The sequence below is a fragment of the Tamandua tetradactyla genome, chromosome 18 (genome assembly GCF_023851605.1).
Source record: "Tamandua tetradactyla isolate mTamTet1 chromosome 18, mTamTet1.pri, whole genome shotgun sequence".
Taxonomy (NCBI): Eukaryota; Metazoa; Chordata; class Mammalia; order Pilosa; family Myrmecophagidae; genus Tamandua; species Tamandua tetradactyla.
In genome coordinates, this window is record NC_135344.1 from 54287218 (window position 1) to 54302877 (window position 15660).

General features: G+C 36.4%; 1 pseudogene; it reads left to right on the plus strand.

Annotated features, from left to right (window-relative positions):
* Nucleotides 1-326: 326 nt before the first annotated feature.
* Nucleotides 327-1669, plus strand: LOC143662426 (non-POU domain-containing octamer-binding protein pseudogene; annotated as a pseudogene).
* The last annotated feature ends 13991 nt before the right edge of the window (nt 1670-15660 follow it).

A 15660-nucleotide genomic window follows, 5' to 3' on the forward strand; every position in this document is an offset into this window, starting at 1 on the left:
AAATTTATTTTACTGAAAGAGAAAATTTGTTTTTAATTAGAAAATAAAAGTACTTATTAATGTCAGTGGCAAATGGTAGTTACATCTTTAGACTCTTGGGCTTTGTTTCCAAAGTGAGGACTACAAGCCCAGGAGTAGATGCAACGTGTTGAGTTGGGGATCGTGAGTAAATATCAGAACTTATATTACTCCTCTTTCCTAAAGAATGAGGTAAGAATCGGTTACCGTTACTCTGAGGAGAAAACAGTCAGTGGAAGAGAAGTTCAGGTCAGAGGGGACTTGGGAGACACTTGATTGCCTTCTCCTATCGAAGCTGAGGTGCAGAAATGCAGAGCAGTAACACCTTTAACCTGGAGAAGCAAAGCCACACTCTGAGAAAGCATCATCAGCATCGCCACCCGCAGCAACAACAGTGGAGCCACTACCACCATCACCACCTGCAAATGGGCAAAGCCCAGCAGCCAAAATGAAGGAGAGAAGATCTTCACCCAATGTAGCCATCTCTTTGTGGGCAATCTTCCTCCTGACATCACTGAGGAGGAAATGAGGAAAACTATTTGAAAAATATGGAAAAGCAGGCAAGCTCTTCATTCATAAAGATAAAGACTTTGGTTTTATTCACCTGGAAACATGAACCCTAGTGGAAATTGCCAAACTGGAGCTGGACAACATGCCACTCTGTGGAAAGCAGCTACATATACACTTTGCCTGCCATAGTGCATCCCTTACAGTCAGAAACCTTCCTCAATACATGTCCAGCAAACTGCCGGAGGAGACCTTTTCTGCGTTTGGTCAAGTAGAGAGGACTGTAGTCAGTGTGGATGATTGAGGAGGGCCCTCAGGAAAAGGTATTGTGGAGTTCTCAGGGAAGTCAGTTGCTCAGAAAGCTCTGGACAGATGTAATGAAGGCTCCTTCCTGCTAACCACATTTCTTCGCCCTGTGGCTGTGGAGCCCATGGACCAATTAGATGATGAAGGTGGACTTCCAGAGAAGCTGGTTATAAAGAACGAGCAATTTCCCAAGGAGCGAGACCAGCCATGCAGATTTGCAGAGTCTGGCTCTTTTGCTTCTAAGTATGCCATATATTGGAAGGCACTCACTGAGACGGAGAAGCAGCAGCAGGGCCAAATGGACCACAACATCAAGGAAGCTCATGAGAAGCTGGAAATGGAGATGGAGGCTACTCACTATGAGCACCAGGATTTAAAGAGGTGACAAGAAGGGAACTTCAGAGGATGGAGGAGCTGTACAACCAAGAGTTGCAAAAATGCAAGTAACTGGAGCTCAGGCAGGAGTAGGAACGCAGACAGTGTGAAGAAGCGATACAATGGCAGCAGGCAGAAATGATGTGGTGACAGCAGGAGGGATTCAAGGGAACCTTCCCTAATGCAAGACAGCAGGAGATACGGATGAGCCAGATGGCTATGGGAGATGCTATGGGCATAAACAACAGAGGTGTCATACCCCCTGCTCCTGTGCAGCTAAACTTCACCTCCTCCAGGACCAGCCACTATGATGGCAGATGGAAACTTGGGGTTGATCCCACCATCAACTGAATGCTTTGTCCAAGCTACTACAATGGAAGGGATTGGGGCAATTGGTGTAACACCTTCTGCATTCAACCGTGCAGCTCCTGGGGCTAAACTTACTCCAAACAAATGTCATTGATACTAATAAAGTCGATACTAATAAAGTGTCCACTTTCCCAAACCCTTAAAAGAAGGGTCCTTTTTGGTCTAGCTGGAATTCTTCCCTGGAAGAGTGTTAGGGATTCCTCCCAATAGGGTTTTCCCTTTCTGTACTGTTCTAGGGAGACCTAGGGCAAGGGAAGGAGGGTGGTATTTAACAGATCAGTTAAGTGTTATAAGGTATATTATTTAACAAATCAATTCCGTGTGGTGCATTCCTGAAGTCTCAAATGTTATTGATGTTGAAAGCCTGAGGGAACCATGGCAAAATTGATCCAGTTAGAGCCCTATTAATCTTGATCATTCCATTCTTTGTCCAACCTGTTTTGTTTGCTTTTTTATCCTTATTCTTCCTGTCCTCCAACCTGAGATGCTGCCGTATATACCATAAAAAACAGACGTTACCCAGCAACCTTAGCCCCAATTCTCCATTTACTCTGTAGCAAATGTCCACAGAGATCACAGACAGCATACATAAGGTTTTGTTAATAGCCCACCTGTTACTCCTTCATGTCCTAAAGAAGTTTCCGCGTAGATTTTCATTTTAGTACATCTTAAAAAATATCTTGCGTTAACTTGCATCCATCTTTTCTTGGGTGAGGACTACCCAGGAATGGCCCTTTCTGTGTCTGTGATGTTGCTATTCACAGCTTTTCTTGATGAGTTTAGTACAATCTTGGGAACAGGGTTGTTGTATGCTGAAGGTCTGGTTAATAGCTCTTAGCCTTGCCTATCTTAAGTAGTTATGCTGTGCATTTTTTATTGGCGTAAAAGGCTTGATTTGTCTCTGATATCTTAAATTTGAAGTTGTTCCAAGAAATGGAGCAGTAATACAGCATCAACCTATTAAATATAATTTTAAACCTTAAAAAATATATTTAAAATAAAAGGTTGAGGAGAGAATTAAAATTCACTCTTATTAAGTTTATGTACTGGCCCTGATGCTCTTTCTGGATCTCTATGTCGGGCGGTCATTTTTCATCTCTATGCCCAAGTTTTGCTGGGAGAAGAAAGGGTGTGGCAGGGCCTGGGGGTGGTGGCAGTATAGGAGCAAGGTCCTTCCCCTCCAGTGCTAAACGGCACACTGCGGTCTGTGCATGCCAAAAACATGTGGAGTTATGAGTCTTCCAACCTAAATACTGGTCTCTTTACAATACTTTATAATAGGATAAGGAGCAATTATGTAACATTATGTATGGCAATGTTTCAAATTTAGTAGCTGTCAATAGCATGCTACCCAGCAGATATTTTAGTGAAAAGTAAACACATATAATCTGTCCATTCAGGGTAAGAACAATGTCTTAAAATTATGAGAAATTACTGTGTTTTTTTTAAATCCATGTTATCAAGAGAGCGCTTTGAAAACATTTGCTTGGAGACGTTTGCCTTATTAGGTTATTAGTTTCTAAAATGTACCTGTGTCATCTATGTATGCATCAATATGAAACCACTAAAAAAGCAAATTTTGAAAGTCTGCTTTAAGACATTCCAAATGAAGAGTTTCCATGGGATTTAAAAGCATTTAACAAAAATATAACCATTCATCACAATTGACAGACAACAAGAAAGAAACTGACAAACTGAATTTCAAAAAAGTCTTTTGCATAATTGCTCAGACAGATGAATTTTACAAATAAGCTTTACGCTTTGATAAGTGTAACTGTTGACCACCTCTTCTCCTATTTAGATCTATGTGTCTTTGTCAGGCTCTCTTTCTCAGCTGTGAGAGTCATGACAATCAAATGAATTAAATTAACTTGCAAACAGAATTCTGTTCTAATGTATCTTCTACAAATTCTTTAAAAATGACATAGATTAAATCAAGTAGCTAGCACCAAAATTCAATATTAGTTATCAATTAATAATGTTTTAGAGTGACAAAACTGTAACTAATAAAATACAAATATAATATTGAACATTGCTTAATTCTTCATTATCTCATATTTTAACATTTCTATTTTGGGGTGAGTTTTATAATGCAAATAATAATATTAGTAGGATGTGTCTGATAATTAAATAAGTATGCATGCATATATTGTGGACTCAAAACATTTTAACAATGGAGTGAACTATCAAAAAGTTTGACTATCACTTCTCTCAGAATTTAGCTATGCAGTCATTTGCACATATAATAGAATTCATTTACCACCCATAATATATGACAGAATCACAAGGATGTCTGCACAATTCCATCATTGTGGATAACACATCCATCATAATCTTGAACATTTGCAGTCACATATAGTATTATATTTTCATGCCAGCCTTTATTTTCTCAAGTTCAGACACGTTACATTTGCTTTATTTTTCCTTGGCATCTTTTCTAGTTTCCTTTTACCATATTTTCAAATTTCTGCACAGCTTAGGGAGCAGGAAGGGAAAGCATAATTCCTGTAAGGTAAAGTAGGGATAATTTCTGTTCTAAGGTTTCCTATTTGAGAAAAATTACTATTTTGTATCCCCTTGGCCAAAAAGGAGGAGAGGTAAAATGGAAACGTAAGTTTTCTAATAAAAGTAAAGTTGGGGTGATCCTGTCAAGTTGGCACAGTATTCTTATACATTCCTTAGAATAAACACATAATGACATCCTAAATAGCATTAACGAGAAGGTAAAAGAAAAAAAGAAACCTTCCCTCCGTGAACACTTGGAATGCAGCAGAAAGATATTAAAAACTAGATGGGCATATAGAATCACTTTAAACCTCTGCTAATACCTGCAGAGTCTTTCTAGACTCTGCCAGCAAGTGCAATGGTGCAGAGAGATCCTTTCCCCACATTTCGCTGCTGGTGTTTCAGCTACAATAGAAACCAAAGACAAAGAAGAAAAACAATTGCATCTTGTCTATGCTGAGCCTAAACAACATGCTATATATGCAAGGGAAGAAAATTGAATCACAAATTTTCAAAGGTCTGATGTTGCCCTGATTTCTCTAAAATTGCTGTTGTTTCAAAACGATCAGACGAGGATACACAAAAGAAAGGTTAAAACTTCGACATGAATCAGCAGCAACTGTCATATGTCCCTCGGTAATGAGAAAATGTACTCATCGGTGCATATTGTCAAAAACAGTACCTACCGCTTTAGAAGATCCGCAGATTCTTCTCCAGGTTTTCTAAATTAAGTTCACTCCATTTCAGTTCCTTTAATAATAAAACAGTGGTAACATGTTCATATTCACAGATTTGTTTTGAGGATTAAAAGAAAAACTACTACAAAGATCCAAGTAAATTATTAAAAATAGTTTTATTATAATAAATACAGTATAAACATATTTCTTCTTGAAATTTCTATATTTTTACCAAAATATCTTTTTGATTACAAAATTATTCTCTGAAGCAGAATACTCTAGGACTGTGATTGCCAAATATGGTCCCTAGGCCGAAAAAGTCAGTATCACCTGGGAACTTGTTAAAAATGTGAAATTCATTGCCCCGCCTCAGAAATTTTGGGGGTGGAGCCAAAAATCTGAGTTTTAACAAGCTGGCCAGGGATTCTGAATATACACTGTGTCGATTTGAAACTGTTGTGTACCCCCCAAAAAGCCATGTTCTTTATCCTCATTCAATATTGCTGGGTGGGACTTTTTTTATTGTTCCCACAGAGACGTGAACCACCCAATTGTGGGTGGTAATTTTTGATTAGTTGCTGTCCATGGAGATGTGTCTCCACCCATTCAAGGTGGGGTTGTTTACTGGAGTCCTTTACAAGGGAATAATTTTGAAAAACTCTTTAGTGCCGGCAGAGCCCACACACCCAGAGAACTTTGGAGATGTGGATGGAAGGTGCCCCCATGGAAGCCTTACGAGATGAGGAGAGAAAGCTATCAGATGTCCTCGTGTGCCTTCCCAGCTTGAGAGAGGTGTCCAGAACCCAAAGAACCTAGCAGATGCCAGCCACATGCCTTTCCAGCTGACAGAGCTGCTCCAGATAGCACAAGCCTCTCCTGAGTGAAGGTAACCTCTTGCTGGTGCCTTGATTTGTACATTTTCATGGGCTTAGAACTGTAAACTTGAGACTTAATAAATTCCTTATTTAAAAGCCATTCCATTTCTGGTATATTGCATTCTGGCAGCTTATAAACTAAAACACACTGAAGTTTAAGAACCACTGAACTAGATTATAGGAAGTAAATAATTGTGGGTGAGTACCCCTGGTGATTATCTATCTATACATCACTTTATTTCAAGGCACTATGTAATTTTAAATTAAACTCCATGAAACTCCAGGTACTGAGACTAAGAATGTGCCTTGCAAACTTGACTTTGGATCCTTCAGACTCATTACACAGGGTCAACAGAGTGAATCCCAACTAAAAGAACATAATATTCTTAGGTTTGCATGTTTAGTATACTAAATGTTATTTGTACAATATATTGTACAATAGCCAGTGTATTAACTGTGCATTGCAAGATACAATTTTAGAATTTAATTTTAAAAATATTTCTTGATTTAAATTACTGGTATGGTTCCACTGACCATAATATGAACATTCTACAGCATATTTCCAGTTGCTATTTTTCCTAGGAAATTCAGAATTAAATTTAATGTGCATTTAAATGTAAAAAGGAATGGGTTAAACAAATTATGTTTTATAATGTCATTAATTAATCTCTGAAAGGAATATGTGAACTTACCAATATTGTGAAATGTTAATAAGTAAAGTACACAGAAAGTCTCCATGACGTAAGATGCATATACATATACACAAAATTGCATGCTGTATGGACAAAAGGACCAAAAAGTTAAGGCTAAGATGATTTTATCTTTTTGTCAGTCAGAAGCGAAAAAAGCAAAAGGGAAGAAAGGTACAAGGAAAATGTAATATTATACAGGAAAGTGATTATTTAAATAGGAATAAATCAGGGCGTCGCAAAGGTGGCTCAGTGGCAGAATTCTCTCCTGCCATGCTAGAGACCCAGGTTCGATTATCGATGCCTGCCCATGTAAAAAAAAAGGAATAAAGCAAAAATTGGCATATTTTAAATATGGAATATAAAAGAGAATCCTATTGAAACTTCTCCTTTCACTGGGCCATTTATTACTCATTCCAAAATTAGTGGTAAGATTTCAAATATGAAATTTATAATACTTGTACCTCATGATTTCTTTCTCGGTGGATACCGATCCATTTTAATCTTTTTTTTTTTTTTCACTACAGAGACTCAACAGCGTTCTGAACTAGGGGGAAGACCCCATGCAAACCCTCCTACAAGACCAGAGTCTCCTCTAAAAGGACTTTTCAAGATGGGCACTTTTCTGATTTTGTGGGAGTTAACACGAATGCTTTAGAGCTCTTCTCTGGTACAGCAATGCTTTCCTCCTATAACCCTGATAAAAGTAATTTGAAGTAAATGCGATACCACAGTACTGTATACCTGGAATGGACTCCAGCATAAGACAAAAATTTAGATGATGAAAACTGGTGATTGAAAGTAGTGTTAACAGAGAGAAGAAATTACACACGAAGGTTTTCCCTTCCTGAGGCAATCACTGTTCAATCTCAGATACCTGCCTCTTCCTCCTGACTCAGGTGTGACCTCAGGCTCCTTATCTGAGCGTAAGGTACCAATAGACAAGCTGGCATGAGAATTACACTTTTGAAACAGTCAGGGGAAAAATACAAAGTAGGTGTTTCCGCCTCACTTGAGAAAAAAAAATCGAAAGGAGACTCATAGAAAAGATTTTGCTATATAAAAAGAAATAAATCACCTAAGTGAATAAAAGCATGGTTTCTGAAAATATATTTACCAGGAAACAAAAGGAAAAATTAGATCGAATCTATTTTGTTTTGTTTTGCTCAAAGGAAATAAAGTTAAATGTGATCTCCATGAAAAAATAATTACAATACGTTGATATGGCTATAAAAATGGAATTGGAAAAGTCCAAGAAAGGGGAAAATGTCATAGCATAATTTTAAATTATATTAGAATTGGCAATAAAATAACCAACCATGATAAAACTATATTGGTGACGTAGGAAACATGTTTAAGAAACTTGTCCAAGATGCAGAGAAAGGGTCAAAGAAGTGATAGAAGAAATCTGACACCTATTTGGTCTATATTTCTGAAGAAAATACCAGAATATACAGAAGCAAAGAATAGTCAAATTAGAATAAACTAAAGATTTCCTAGGCAGATAAAATATCAGAGAATACAGGTCAAAGAAACACAACATGTACCAGACAACATTAAATAAGAGACAACAATATATGGACCACGCACTGATCAAAGAATTATCAGGCATCCTTCAAGGATGGTTTAGTCACTAAGAAGCTTACTGCAGAGCTGTGATAGGGAATACTAATCATAGGGTGAAATATAGTAATGGAATCAGAATTTAATTGGAAACATCTTCATTATAGATTGTCAAGTACCGGAAGTAGATAATAAAACAGAATGTACCATATCATGCCATTTTGAAAATCTTCATAAATATAAATATTTTGCAAAAGATACGTGCATACAATAGAAAGTTATACAATGAAAATATTAATAGTGACTTTCTATGGTGATGAGTAATAAGGATACATTTTCCTTCTGTTTGCTTTTTCTAAATTTAGAAAATATACCACCAAATGTGTATTTGTCATAAGAGCAAAAATAATATATCTTAAAATAAAGTGTCAGTCTGAATACTATGCAAAATTGCCTCATACAGAGAAGAACTCTTTCAATCCAAGTGGAGACTGATCAAGGCTGTTGCAAAGTGAGGTGGGTTAGAAATGTGCTTGGGGTAGAAATGTAGTTTCGTAGCTGAGGAAAACCATCCACTGTTCTTGGATCCACGTCTATTTATTTACTTCTCTTTAGTTTGTCGTTGTTATTATAAGTCTCTCATCTGATAAAGGAGAGGGTCAGGGTATCATTAGTTAAATACAAGAAAATTAAATTAAGTATAATAATTGAAATTGCTAAAGCTTTGTATTTATTATCAAATAAAGAGTTTGGCCTATAAAAGCGTGTGCTTAATGTCTATGTAAATATAAATTAGTATGTAACCACACACACACTATTTAACATAGACCCACACACTTAAACACCTCTTGTGAAGCCCATCAGTTACTTGTCTTAAAATTAAACTTGAAATCCTTTAACGATTTTTACTTGGAGGGTATTTAAATATAAATTTGTAAAGGACTTTGCAAATATCCATCTCCAAACACATAAATCATAACAACTTGGATGTACCTTGCTTTTTTTTCTTTCAAGCGCTAGGAGCATTCAGCACTTAGCAAGGTAGAACAGCACAGCAGAGTGTGAAGAGGGGTACTTGCAAATCCAGAGGCCATCAAATCCATGGATACCTCAGTCACTGCAGTGTGCTATTACATGGTTCCCAAATCTTCCAGTTTGGGATCATTCAATCTGTGTCACCATCATGGACAAAGTTAATGTAAAGATAAAATCAGCACCTATGTTCCGCCCACAAAATCAAGAGGAGATTCTAATAAACATATGATCAAATTAAATTTTCAAATTTTTAAGTTTTCTAATATGACAAAGACATGGAATAGAAATTATACACTCATTACTTGCTTATTTCTCAGAGAAAATTCAGTCATTAAGGGTGACTGACACATTGAGCAGCCCCTGAAAGAGTTGTTTAATTTGGAAATGCAATAAAATTTTTAGCAGGGATCTGGGGGATTTAATGTCATTCTAGTATTTAACATTCATTTAATCAGGTGCTTTTTCATTGACAGAGTTTAAGGCATTTATCTGAAAAACTCCTTTCTCATTCATTCTAAGAGCCTAGGCTTTCACTTTCATTGTCAGTGTTTCTTTTTCCCCTTCACCCACTAAATTGTCACTGAGAACTAATTTGGTGAATGAGGAGAAACAATTTTTTAACTCAGAAGTTAGAGACTCAGTTATAGCTTCTTTACATAATTCATCCATTATTTTGGAAGAAGCAGGCATTCATTCTCAGTTGTAAGTGTAATAGAGTCTAATTATTTAAAATGCACATATCAAATTTAAATGTGAAACTGAAAATAACTAAGAAAATGTAATCCTTAAATTGATGAATAATTTTCCATTTCTCGACAAATATTTGATAAACTATCCAAAAATGTAGGATATTACCTTTGATTTGGTTGGCAGCATTTGTTTGAATTTCCCAAATTCTTCTATACATTTATCCATAAAGAATTATTAAAATGCATAGAGGAAAAACAGCTGTAGGTATTGTGTTACTATTAACACATATTAACATCCAAAGCAAAAGAAACAACTATATTGCTCAAGCAATAATCCTGTATTCTTTGGATTTCTTAGTCTTTTGCTACAGAATTGAATATTTTTTCTAGTATATCAATAAGTAGAGGAGGGAGGAAGCAAAAGAAATGGAATATATTGCACTGATATATTTATACCTATCAGTGACTGGATCAGTGGTAAATACAAGTTAACAATTAGAGCATCCATGAATGTATACATTCATGTAATTATATAAGACCTCAAACCCTTGGCTTCTTTCTTCTTTCTTTGTCCAGACTTTATTCACCCATGCTTCCAAGTTGGAATATACTGCATTAAGTATTAATGGAAAATAAAGTGGGAGACTTCTATTCAATTTAACTGCAAGCACAAATAATCCAATTAAGAACCTAAACATCTGAAAAGTTGTCATAATTTAGAAAAATAGGAATCCACATTCACATATGCCTAAAAACCACAGGAAAAAAAGCAGGCTAGAGGACAGTAACTAGCTTGAAAAAATAAAATGACTAAGCAATGCACAATTGTGTCCAGAGACATTCCCAGAATAAAACAAGAAAATGCATGTAGAAATACCATACACATATGAAGTAGCGTGTTAATGCTTTCACGCTGGATCAAGAACTAGATGACAATTCTGTATCTCACCTGTTAATTCAGTAGTATAAACTGAGTAGTAGTAGTAGGAACAGTAGTAATATTTTAAAGTGTCTAGGACTTATGAAACTTTCCTTAAACCAAGAGTGTGAAATATGAGCCTGCTAAGAGATGGCATAATTAATGGCTAAGTGAATATTAATACTAGTGACATGTGCGCCTTTTTGAGACTAAGTGTGCTTACATAGGTCACAGAACAGCCATAGCAGGTGTGGCCTCTGATCTCTATTAAGTGGAAACACATTTAGCCCTGCCTACTATTCAAAGCAAGCGTGAGATTTTGATAAAACAATTTCAAATTGCGGTTACACAATCAGTCAGTTATTTATTTAACCACCAACAATGTGCCAGGCAGGGTTTTATGCTAAGGATGCTGCATTGAACAAGAAAGAACGTAGCTGCCTTTAAGGAGATTAGCTTTTAGTTGAAAGGAGGAAACGATCATAAAAATCAAAGAGGTAATAAATTTAGACAATTTTAAATAGCATTTTTGTGCTCTGAAGAATACAAATTAGGGTAATGAAGAAAGGGCGAGGATTATAGGGAGGGGCAACCTTATCTCAGGTGGTCAGATGCGGTATTTGAGCTGAAACTTGACAATCAGCATAGCACCTCCCCAGCTGTATATCCTGTACTCAAAACTCTCCCTAGCACACTGGAAGAGGACTTTCGTTGTCACAGAGTATTAATAGACTGTGCTGAGAAGAATTTTATTAGTTTTTGAGCTATGTATAAAGAAATGACTCCACTACCCTAACACTGTATTAGGCACTTTAGAAGGTCCTTTATGTATATCTTATCTAATCTTTATGATATTGTTGTTATTCCACAGAGACAAAGGTATAGGATATGCCCTGGCTCCCACAGGCCAAAGGAGGATTTGAACTTGGCATCTGACTTCTAAGCATGGCCTCTTCCCGGTATTCCACATTGATTATTCTATTTTATCTGAATAATCATGCATCATATTTTGGAGGCGTGGGTATTTACAAGGTACATAAACATCTATATTGTCAGTACGTATTCAGTCCCTGAGATTATTTTGAAGAAAGGAGCAATTAAAGGCTAAAGAAATATTTACTTCCAGAATTTTGCTAATTCCTGTCATTGAATTTTCACTAGAAACATGATTTAAATTATGGAGAAGAATCTTAACTATCTTAAATATTTACTTTTTTTTTTTTTTTTTTTTTGCAATAAACATAGTTGTTACCACAGCCAGGTCCTTTCCCAGGCTAGTGCACCCCCCCTCAGCTAATGTGAATGTTGACTGCTAACTACACACAGCTGTACCACTTCTTTTGAGATGTGTTGGGAAAACTGGCACTGTCTTACTTTGAAAGGCCTGGGATATTTTCCTTACCCCTTTTCCCAGGTGACACACAGCCACTAACTGAACACTATAGGAGTACTAATGCCAGCCCTCTTGCTGCAAAAGGTAACAACTCAGGGGTGTGCCTCATCTCCAGAACTACCCTGGGGTCAGGCTGATGCTAGACCCCAGCTGACAGCACATCTTTGCCTTGTTCCCGTCCCTGTCCTATCCAACTTCTCTTGCATTTTTAACAGATTTTTCCTGAGAGCCCTCCCTCATCAAATCATTGCATAAGAATTTCAGTCTCAGGTTCAGCTTCTAGGGAAGCTACGCAGGACACTTATTCAACAAATATTTATTGAATACTTATTTTGTGTCAGATATTGAGCTAAACTGTAAGGATTCAAAAATCAATATACTGTGGTTCTTTCTGAGATTTGGGTGGAGGGACAGAGAAGTAGGTGGGCTGGTGATGAAATGTGAAAAAGACCATAATACAGGAACTCTATCCAAAAAAATACCACATTATCAACGAAGAGAATTCCCATACCTTCATGAAGTGGGGAGAAAGGTGATGAGATAGTGAAAAACTTCACAAAGTTTATCATAAATAATAAAAAGGAATTCATCAAGTTGATAAATATAAGAAAGTTTTAAAGGGAAAAGTGACTGCCCTATGGAATGATAGTGGGACATGAAAGAGAAAAATAAGATTAAATGATTCTCTAGTTTGGTGTGACTCAACGCGTGTTTTTAGTTGAGACATTAAGCAGCATCAACGCTCATAAAAATAAGAGCTATTAGAGGTGCAAAAGAAAATGCAAAAGTATAAAACTAACGTGCGTGTAATATATATTTTGTGAATATTTTATATTCTACTTGTTTGAATTTAATTGCCAGCTTAAGATATAGCAGTACTTCTTAAAGTGTAATTGATGAATAAAGTAGATTCATATTTTCCAACTCTACAATGTGAACAGAATTGTATTATTCAGAGGTCCCCTAAATTTACTATTCACCTTTGAATAGATTGCACTGTCAGAATATTCCGATTGGGGGTTGATCCTGCCACTTCCTTAAAATTGCCATTGTGGCTCTATGGCAAGATCTTTTCATGGTATTAGCATGAATTATGTTGTTGCTAACTGAGCACAGTTCAAATTACCTGTCATGTTCGGTTATTTTTATAGTCAACTGTACATCATTTGACCATATGAATCAGGCAATGATTTGATTTTCTCATTATGAAGGCTAAAAATAATCCATCTGAACTGCAATGAACCATTTACTTTAGTCATTAAATTATGACCATTGTCTCATTGCTGTTTTTCATTTTATACATGAAGCAAGGTCACTGCTAGGAAAAAATAATTATGAAGTATGCAACATCCCCATTCTCCTCCTTGCCCACTTAGTCCCTAACTTGGCAGTTAACTGTTCTCAGATTTCCACTTTCCTCTACTTTCACCCAAAAACCATACACAGGCCTCACACTTTCAGAGGGAAAGGTATAAAATTGACATTGATGTGTGAAGGGCTATTAAGCCCTCAGGTTGTCTTTGTAGGGGAAAGTTGTAAAGATATGGGGGGATCTCAGAGTTCCTTCAAGATATTAATACATCACACAAGCTGATTCACATTTAAGACCACAAGGGAAGTTCCATATTTACTCAGGTAAGGCAACAGAGGCCAATATTTAATTAGTGTTTTTCATTTAGTTAACAACATTTTCCAAAACACAAGGTCCATAGAACAAAAGATAAAAAAAAAAAAAATAGGGGTGATAAGTTTGAGAAAAACTTGCATAAAAGTAAGAATCTTAACATAGTAGCCTAAGTATTAGGGTCCTTAGCCTGGCTAAACCACTTACCAAAACTGTGACTTTATGCAGGTCATGTAATGTCCTCAAATCCACATTTTTTCCATCAGTGGCAATGTGAAGATAACACAATGCATTTGATCCAGCCCATTGAGTTGCTATAAGGGTTAACTGAATCAAATATATTTATTGTGTAAACTGGGAAGCACATGTAAATTTTTAGGACTTGCCCAAGATTGTAAACTTGGGCTGTGGCACTTCCTTGAAGAAGATCCTTTTGGCCACAGAGAAGCTCTGTGCCACTCCGTCAGTCACATCTCGGGAGACCACAAAGTTCATCAAGGTCAATGGTCAACACCATAGAGCTCCATGTGGATGAATGTTTAAATCAAGAGGAAAACTCTTGCATTATGTGTAAGAGGCAACTTTATACTGAAAACTTTCAATGGGAGTATACATCCAAGGTTTATTTTATCCAACATTTATTTAAAGTGGAAATATTCTATAATTCACCTAAATATCCACATTCTTTTTGACAATAGTGTATAAATGCAAATGTTCCATTGTTTTGCTCTTTCTATTTTATCAGTATGCCCAAAGGGAGACACATGAGTAATACCAGTCCATAAACACTTCTTAAAACAGAAAATGAATATTTTCTTCAGGTTAATTTGGAGCATAGATGTCTGAATCATCCTTATACAATTATTCTCCATGGGTGTCAGATATTGGAAGATTTTAACACATCTCTCTTCCCCTCTTGAGTCTGTTTTATGTGATTCCAGACATCCTTCTGAGTTTTTGTTGTTGGTGTTGTTTTGACAGGAGAAATAAAATGCACTTTATGATCAAATCCATGTATGTTTTAGACTGCTTCACTCAGGGATGCTTGCGGGAACTTAATCAAGAGAGCTTTTATAGAGTTTAATACAGAAAATAAAGCGAGAAAGTAAGCACTGAAAATAAATTACCTTGAAAACGGTGTAAATCCTTTTTATCTTTCTGTCTATATTTAATTTCTCTCATTTCACAGGATGCTGCTTTGGAGAAAAGGATTGTATGTCAAGGTTTTACATAGTTATTCTGATTTCCTGAGCAATGGGATAATTCCATTGCTGAAATCATTATTGTCTTCTATTCTTCACCACCAGAGTTATTATTCCTGCTGCAGGTATTTTAAATGTGTCCTGTAGAATTGCTCAGATTTTCAGTAAATTGCCAATAATTCTGAACCACACCATCTAAATTATGTGTACAAATTAGAATATGTGGCCAGAAAGAGCTTGTTGGAGTGTCCTACATAAATGAATAGATTGGTAATTGCTCTACTCAGAATTGAATATAAAATGGAGGCCACTGTCAAATATGACAGTTTGAAAGTGATAAACTAGAGCACAAACTAACCACAATCTTTGTTTTCCTAGTAGTTCCAAGAATTTTCATACTTACCTTTTCCTAAATATATATATATTTAATTTCAGTCTTCCTACTTGTGAGAGAACTATGACTATTATAAATGGCTCTGATAATCCAGAGTGATTTTTTAGCTGTATCTTCCCTTCGGAAGGAAATGGGCCTTTTGCAGAATCATCATCAAATTAAGATTCAAACTACCCAGTATAGTTCCACCTGGGTTTGAGAATAAAATACTGCCTCACCATAGCATGTTATTCCACCTTATTTATTGTGTTAAACTGCAATTTCACTGACAGCCCTTTTTCTCTATGTACATTGATTGGAGGATTTAGATACATTTCCTTCTTTTTGCCTACAAATAGGCAATCCTACCTTCTAAATATTCACCAGAGGAGACATCATTCGGATGAGACGCGGTTGCCTAGCTTTGAGGAATGCTCTTATTAAATTTCAAGCCACATAAGATGGCAAGAGAGGTAATTCAAGAAACAAGCTCTCCCCTGAAACCAACTTCATTAGGGAATAGTGAAACACCATTGTTCTA